We start from the raw sequence: 7,483 nt of genomic DNA on the forward strand, positions 1-7,483 counted from the left end.
AGCCGGGGAGGGAGGGGCAGCCGGCTGGCCGGGTCCAGAGGCCCTGGCTGGGCAGAGGTGGGGCACCGGGCAGGGCCAGGCCTCGGCAGGTGGTGGAGGGGTGAGGGTCTCCCCCCCGGCGCAGGGAGCAGCCTTCATCTGCGTCACCTCCTCTAATTCTTATAGGGACCGGGGTACCCCGGGAGCCCCCTCTTAGAGCCGAGGAAGCCAACGGGGGAGTGGTGATGCTGGGATGAGGGGGATAGTGGGTCTCGTAACCGTGACCCTGGTCACAGTCATAGCCACACGTGAACCGGATTTCGCGCTCACAGTGACCCCAGGACACGGGTATTGTCGGTCACCTTAGGGCAGGTGCAGGGACCAGGCTTCTGACCTGGACAGAGAGGCCCCCTGGGACTGCTTGGACTGCCCCCGCCCCACCCCCCAGCTCAAGGCGAGCAGGCCCTAGGCAGCATCTTAGGCCCGGATGCCGTCAGCCCCGTCCCTGCCTGTGCCCCTGCATCTGAGCACCATGGCATCAAACTCGAGAGAAAATGAGACCCAACCGTCTGGGCAAAAAAGGCAAATTGAATAAATAAAACCCCAGGATTCTCTCCAAGAGGACAGGGGTGGTGGTGAGGTGCTGAGTGGGACGCGGTAGGGGGAGGGGTTGGCGCTGACGGACCCCCGCTGGGAGCCAGGCCCGGCCAAGGTCAGCATTGTCTGCTCAGACCCTCACAGTGACTCTGGGACGGGAGGGCCCGAGGCTCAGAGAGGTGACTTGCCTCAGCCAAGTCACACAGCAAGGCCAGGCCGATGCCGGTCTCTCCTCAGCCACCCTGTCTGTCCTGGGGGCCATGCTGCCCCCCCAGAAGCCCCCTCCCCCAGGCCAGCCAGCCAACTGGCATGAACGCTCCCAGGAGCGGCTGCTGGAGGCTGGCCAAGACGGCGGCAGCTGCTGGCCTGGCTCCAGGAGCGGGTAGCTGCAAGAGCTCTTCATTGCCGCCTTGGAGGATGCGGTGGGGGGATGGGAGCCCCGGGGACCCTGGCCTGCTGCCCCACCGGGAGCAGATCTCCCTCACTGCTCCAGGCTCCCACGCGCTCCCGCCCACCCCCCAGCCCCTCCCTTGAGGCACCAGCCGCTCCCAGTTTCCTTCGGCTTCCCCTCCCCCAACAACGAGGTGACTCCTCCCAAGCTTTTACCCACTTAGTTCCCTCCGCCTGGAGGGCCTGCCCATCAACACACACTCCCCAGCACCCACTAATGCCTACTCATCCGCAAAGACTCCGCACCACTGTCCCCTCCTCCAGGGAGTTCCCCCTGATGTTGGCATGCTAGGGGTGGCCCTGGTGCCCAGAGTCGCACAGCTAAGAAGACTCGAGAAGTCAGCTCCTCTCTGGGCCTCGGGGCCAGGCCAGGTCTGGAGGAGGTCTCGGTCAGTGAAAGGGGCTGGGTGAACCAGCTACCGTTGGGGTTGGGGGCACAGTGGCACTGGACCCGGGGCCACCACGCTGATCTCAGAGGATGGCATTATGGCAGGGTGACCAGGCTCTTACCGATACTCCAATTCCTAGAGCACCCAAACGCTAGCTCACGTCTGGCTCCTTTGCAATTAGCGTGCCCATTTCAGAGATGAGAAGACAGATGCCAGAGGCTGGCCCAAGTTTTCCCAGCCAGGCTCCTGGGAGTGAGAGGACCAGGACTGGAACCCAGACTGGCCGACGCTCCTGGCCACACCTGGGCCCCACCTGGGCCTTACCTGAGGCTTACCTGGGACTTTCCTCTGCTCCCTCTTCTCTGAGGCTTCTCCCCGGTGGAGTCAGAATTTGCTGTCAGACACGCGGTGCGAAGGAGCCTTTGTACTCTCTATTTACAAGAGGAGGATTGTGAGCAAATTAGCAGGGTAACCAGGGAAAATGTTTGGCTTCCGTGGGTGGGAGCTGAAGCCATCTGTTCCCAAGTGCTGAGAGAACACCCGAGCAGTCACTGGAGCCGCCGTGCCCAGCAGAGCGGCAGAGGGCACTACCGGACCCTGCAGGCTGTGTGCCCCAGGGCAGGGCCCTCACCCTCTCTGGGCCTCAGGATCTGCCCCTGTAAAGCTGAGGGGGCCTGTCCAGCCTTGGAGCTCCAGAATGCTCCCTGCCCGCCTCCCTCGTCCTCACTGCCCACCCCTTACTGTGTAGACGCGCCCCTCCCCGGCAGGGGGAGGCTGCCAGCCATGAGGAGGACAGCGCCGGCCTCCCCAGCAACGGTCTTTGGGGTTTTATTTACCATTGGACTCATATGTTCTCAAGCTGAAAATAGCTTTGTTTCCTCTGATTATAAAGATGGTAATTCGCCAACCCAGAAATTTATGCCATAGAAAAGTCAACCGAGAGATACAGCTCTCCTTGTGAATGGAGATCATCTGTCCAGAGACCTCTCTCTAAGCAGTGGGGGTCCATGTAGGGGGTGAGATTGACTAGGATATTTCAGAGATGGAGATGGAGAGAGCGGTTTACCACCCTAATCTGAGAACTCTTTCGCTCCTTGTCAAGGTCCCCAGAGACTGTGCCTTGTTTTTGTCCCCAGTCGGGAGAGCAGAAAGGTCGAGTTTGAGCCTTGCCATCGGACAGATCTGGGTTTGACCTGAGCCTTCTGCCTCCCAGCTGTATGACCTGTGACGTTCCTTAGCCTCGCTGAGCTGAGCTCTGTTGCCTCATCTGTAAAATGGGGTAACAACGGTAGCTGTGTCATCACAGCTAATCACATGAATCACGTGTGACGGTCATCGATCCTGACCTGGTACCCTGGCCGTTGGCCTGTGATTGGCAGGGTCAACGATCAATGCCCGGGGCATCTTGCCAGTCAGTAGTAACTGTTCACTGGGGGGCTGGCACCAGGCGGGCAGGACTTCTTGGTGAGTCCGGACTGTCCCACCTGAGGGCGGACTTGGACATCCAGGTTGTTTCCCCCCGGGCCGCTTTGTTGAAGGGAAAAGCTTCGGCTGCAGGGGGTTCTGGGACAGCTGACCAGTGACCCGCGTGGTCTGGTGGTGGTGGACGCCCGTCCACCTGAGCAGTTCCAGATCATCCAGGCTGCAGGGTAGGAGGACCAGCAGCCAGGGCAGACCCCAGCTGGGGTTCCCCTCCTCTTGTGGTGGGGCGGGTGGGGAGAGGAGCTGGGGCTCCTCAGAACGCTTAGGGAGTGTGGGCTGGGATGCAGGGTGGACACAGGACGTCTCCACCAGGGATGGCGTCGGGATCGGCGGGTGTGGTTGGCATCTGGGGCCAGGCTGCCCTCAGGCTGAGAACGAGGCTGGACGTGGCCCTTGGGGGCAGTGGGCACAGTTCCCCCGAAACCCCCCATCCCACGGTGCACTTAATGAGGGAACATTCTAGATGCTACACTCCGCCTTCCCACTGCTGTGCGGGAGCTGTTCCTACCAGCCCCGAGAGCCGATTATTACATTCTTAGGAAATTTTGCTAGAGTTGTTAAACTCAGCCAGCCATTGTTAAAAATTAAATAAACTTACCAAGGTAATACATACTCAGAACTCATGGCATCCTAATTATTTTACTATGATTTATGCTTTCGAGGTCACGTCCACTGTATCGAGATGGTGGGAATACCACGTGTAGGTGGGCTACCTCATTTCTCTTCCCAACTCTGTTCCATGACATCATGCTGGCATCTTGAAATCAGCCAGGGTTGGGAGAATTTACACCAGGGAAATCAGCCGAGGCTACAAATCAGGGCTTTTCCCACCAGAGGGCCAGTTGTTAAGGGCTTACCAGCACACCACATCCCAGACTCCCGTGCCCTGGACTCCAGCCTGGGGTCACCTCTCCATCCCGTCTCCGTGGCACTGCTCTGCCCCCTCCAACCTCCTCCGCCCATGGTGTCCAGAGGCATCTCTCCCAGCACGAAGCTGACTGTGCCTCCCGTGGCTCCAAATCCTCCCATGGCTCCCACCTGCCCTCAGGATAAACCCAAGCTCCTGAACCAGGCTCTCGAGGTCCTGCCACCAGCTGTCTGCCTCACTGGGCACTCCCAGATTCTGCCAGACGGACACTGCCAAGTGGAACCACTCTTAAGCCCTGGTCAGGGGCCCCTTCCCGAGGCCCCACTCCGGTCCTCCTCAGCATCCTGGGCTTCGCCATCCCAGGAGTCCCAAGCCCCTGAGGGCCGGCCACACGGCTGGCGTGTGCAGGGTGACCAAGGGGCGTGCGTGTACACACAGGATGCGACGTCCGTGCTCACGCATCCCGACAGGGAGTTCAGCTCATCTCTGGCCTTCCAGGTTCTTAGACAGGTGAAGACAGGACACACTCGCTTAATATCGGCTCTATTTCTAACTCCTAAACATCTAGACCTACAGCGTGTGGGCTTTTCCCCATGTGACCCTTGCCCCAGGCCCTGCCCATTTAGGAGCAGATCTGATTCCAAGTTCCAGACTCCACACCTTTGTTCGTGCAGTTTTCCCAGCCCAGAATCCCTGCCCCCTGGGAAGCCTTCCTGGGCTGTCAGAACACCACTGATGTAATCACGGGCTGTAGCATTATTAGGTGGAGATGTCCGAGGCCCAGGGGTGTTTGCTGCGGGGCCCGCTCCATCCTCCAGAGGCTGGCCCCAGTTCCGGAGAAGCACGGTCCTGGGGGAAGGTAGCTGGCTCCCTGGAAGGAGCTTATCTTGGCTGAATTCTCCTAATCCTCTTGGAGGATTAAGGAAACAATGCACGTATGTCCTCTGATAATTCGTTTAAGGATTTAACAGGCTTCAGGCTTTCTCAGAGGAAGCCCAGACGACTTTGTTCTCAACTCTCTGGGTGACCTTGATCTGTGGCCCCATTCATTCACCTGTAAAGGGAAGGAGTTGATGGTGGTCTGTGGTCCCTGAAACGTTGCGGGTGAGCTGGGGTTGCCATAGTGAGTGTTGGCTGGGAATCCTCCCCAGCCCATCGCCCCAAGGGGGAGGTGGGGCTGTCGGTCTCAAAGCTGGAGGCCAGTGACGGGACGGCACCACTGGAACACGGTGGCTGGTTGGGGACAGGCATACGGCTTGAGGCTGGCCTACCAGAGTCTTCCTCGGAACAGACAATAAACATCTGTTGTGTATTAGTTTGCTCGGGCTGCCGTAACAAAGTACTACAGTCAGGGCGGCTTAAACAACAGAAATTTGTGATCTCCCAGTTCTGGAGGTTGGAAGTCCAAGATCAAGGTGTTTGCAGGGCCGGTGTCTCCTGAGGCCTCTCTCCTTGGCTTGCAGATGGCCGTCTTCTCCCTGTGTCCTCCCACGGTCCTCCCTCTGTGTCTGTGTCCTAGTCTCCTCCTGCTGGAAGGATCCCTCTCCCACCTCCATGACCTCATTTTTCCTTAATTACCCCTTTAAAGGCCCCATCTCCCGATACAGTCATATTCTGAAGTTCTGGGGGTTCGGACTTCAACCTATGCATTTGGGGGGACACAGTTCAGCCCGTATGACGTTTTCGTAAGTCGCCCAGCTGGTGAAACTTTGTTCTAGCCACCACAGGAAACTCATACGTGATAGCTCAGGGCTCACAGGCCGGGTTTCTCAAGAGACCCTGCGTGGCCTTTTCTGACACGGCCTCCGTTGTCATCACTTCCGCCTCGTTCTGTTCTTTTTTTATTTTTGGCCGCATGGCATGTAGGATCTTAGTTCCCCAACCGGGATCGAACCCGTGCCCCCTGCAGTGGAAGCCCGGAATCCTAACCACTGGACCACCAGGGAAGTCCCAGGGACGCCCCCTCTTGATGGGCGAATGGCAAAGAATTTGCAGATGCCCTTGGACTCCCACTGCGGGGTGGATGGCTTGGTAAGAAAGGAAAGAGGGAGAAGGAAGGTTATTAAAAAGAAAGATGGAGGACTTCACTGGCGGTCCAGTGGTTAAGACTCTGCGCTCCCACTGCAGAGGGGGGCAGGTTCGATCCCCGGTCAGGGAACTAAGATCCCACATGCCACGCGGCACAGCCCAAAAAATTAAATTAAAAAAATATAAATTAAAAAAATTTAAAAACTAAAAGAAAAAGGAAGATGGTAATGAAATGAAATAACATACACAACAGAACATCCAGGGGAAACGCCGAAACTGCATTGCCTTATGACACACGTGTTAGCCAAGTTTTACGGGGCTTAATAAATAAATCTGTAGGGGAAAAGAAAGCCGTGCCCTTGGCCAAACGTTCGTCTCTGGGTTCTTGAGCGTTTGTCTGTGGAGCCCAGGAGGGTGGAGGATTTGAACAATATGCCTCGTCCATCCCTCCGTGTTGCTGACACAGAGTCACATGTCACAGTGCCCCCGTCCCCAAGGTGTCTCAGGGACGCAGCCTACCTGAAGACCCTCCCGTGGTTTGCAAAATCTCGCTCTCAGCAGGGATTGGTCCTTCTCCCGGGGAGCCTCAAACTTGGGAGCTCTAGGCTCCTGAGATTGTGGGTTGACACCCCACTCCCACCCCGACCTAATTCTCCCTTTTAAGCCAAAGGCTGGGAGGGGGCTGATGGCTTCCAGCCTATCCCATCCCAGCCCATCTCAGTTTTCTTGGGCTTTTAAGGGATATTTAATAATTGATAGCACGGCTGCCTTTTGAGCCACGGGGAGCCCAGGGAGCTTTGGGTTTCTCCACTTTGACCCGTAAGAGGAGGAGAAGCTGCAGCCGCCCAGAAGCTTCTCTGGGACTCTGTCTCCCAGCACCCCAGCCGTGTGACCTCGGGCAGGTCCCACCTCGACCCCGGGCCTGGTCATCACTTCCCGTGAGATGTGCGTGTTGTCGGGCCAGGGCAGGTGGAGTCCTGATTCTCCGAACCACCAACCAGCGACGTCTTACCGGCCAAAAGCTGCTCATGAGCCCGTGTGCTTTCCACCCACGGCTCCCCGTTCCCAGACGCCTCCGCCAGGCCTGCCTGGGGCCCTCTTCTCTGCAAAGCGCTCGCCCTGCTGGGGGATCGGGACCTGGGGACCTGCAGGGAACACAAGCCCAGCTCATGTAACCAAGCTGGTGCCAGGGTGGGGCTGGGCCTCAGAAGCAGCTGGACTCGGGGACAAGCATGCTGGCAGTGGGGGTGAGGGTCTCTGTCTCCGGCCACCCACAGCACCTGGTCCACTACCACTGCCACCTCCCAAGATGCCTGACCCTTCTCTGTAGGGCCAGGAACGCTGGTTGGTCCAGTGCTGGTCGCAGGGCCACCGGTGGCTAGGAGTAGGGCAGTCAGAGGGTCAGACACAAGGCTGGAGTGCTGGAGGCTCTTCTCTAGAACGGGTGCTCTTTCAGGACAGCGGAGGGCGCTGGCGTTCAGCGCTATAGCATCTAGAATCTGCCGCGGAGGGAGGAGAGAGGCTGAAGTTTAGGGGAGAAAAGCTTCTCAGAGTTAAGTGCGAAACAGAGCCCTTGAGTCTGGCCCCTTTGATTCTTATCGGTATTGTCAGTTCCATGACAACGAGGACATGAACGCTCTTCAGCCTCCAGTGATTTTTTGTAAGCACCCAAGTTTATGTTTTTATCTCT

The sequence above is a fragment of the Phocoena sinus genome, chromosome 15 (assembly GCF_008692025.1).
Source record: "Phocoena sinus isolate mPhoSin1 chromosome 15, mPhoSin1.pri, whole genome shotgun sequence".
In the NCBI taxonomy this organism is placed as follows: Eukaryota; Metazoa; Chordata; class Mammalia; order Artiodactyla; family Phocoenidae; genus Phocoena; species Phocoena sinus.